At 60.9% G+C, this 732-nt stretch overlaps 1 pseudogene; it reads right to left on the bottom strand.

The window, feature by feature from the left end:
• Positions 1–223: 223 nt before the first annotated feature.
• Positions 224–712, bottom strand: LOC116548532 (annotated as a pseudogene).
• Between the last annotated feature and the right edge of the window lie 20 nt (positions 713–732).

Here is a 732-nt window from a genome sequence, read left to right as displayed (position 1 = left end):
CAGTGCATGGCTGGGCATGGTGGCTCACGCCTGTAATCCTAGCACTTTGGGAGGCCAAGGTGGGTGGATCACCTGCAGTCAGGAGTTCAAGACCATCCTGGCCATCATGGTGAAACCCAATCTTTAAAAAATAAGAAGAAGAAGAAGAAGAAGAAGAAGAAGTAGAAGTCAGCACAGAAGAGGGCAGGGCTGAGATTCGGGGCAGACAGAGCATGCTCCCCCTGGCCTCCTGCTATCTGTGGGGCACCTGGAGCCCTGAGGCCTCGCTCCTGCCTGACCACCTGCCTGCTGGCTCCTCACCATCTGGCTTCTGTGGCTTCTTCAGCTCCCACTGCCCCCCAGAGTGAAGGCTGCTCATCCACACCCACCTGGCCTCGGTGACGTCAGCAGCGTTTCCCCTGCTCACCCTCTCCAGCTGCATGTAGAACGAGCAGTTGACCCGGCTCCACTCGGGGTCACAGACGGCCAGGAAGTTGGGGCGCAGGCGGCCGATAGTGTACTTGGCCAGGTCCGTCAGAGACTGGCTCACGGCCGCCCCGAACAGGGAGGTCCCCAGCACCTTGTACACGGCAGCCACGTAGTTGTTGAAGTCGGAGTGGGAATAGAGCCGGTCTGTGTGCAACAGGTAGGCTTCTCCCACCGAGACCTGAGTGTGGGGCAGCCGCAGAGACCAGCGGGGGTCCCTGTCAGGCCGTGGGCCCTCACTGGGCCTCAGTCCTCCCCACAGGCCTC

This window comes from Sapajus apella, unplaced genomic scaffold (assembly GCF_009761245.1).
Source record: "Sapajus apella isolate SASKATOON/1434 unplaced genomic scaffold, GSC_monkey_1.0 scaffold14384, whole genome shotgun sequence".
Taxonomy (NCBI): domain Eukaryota; kingdom Metazoa; phylum Chordata; class Mammalia; order Primates; family Cebidae; genus Sapajus; species Sapajus apella.
Note: the sequence above shows the minus strand (reverse complement) of the source record. Positions and strands in the feature narration are given on the sequence as shown.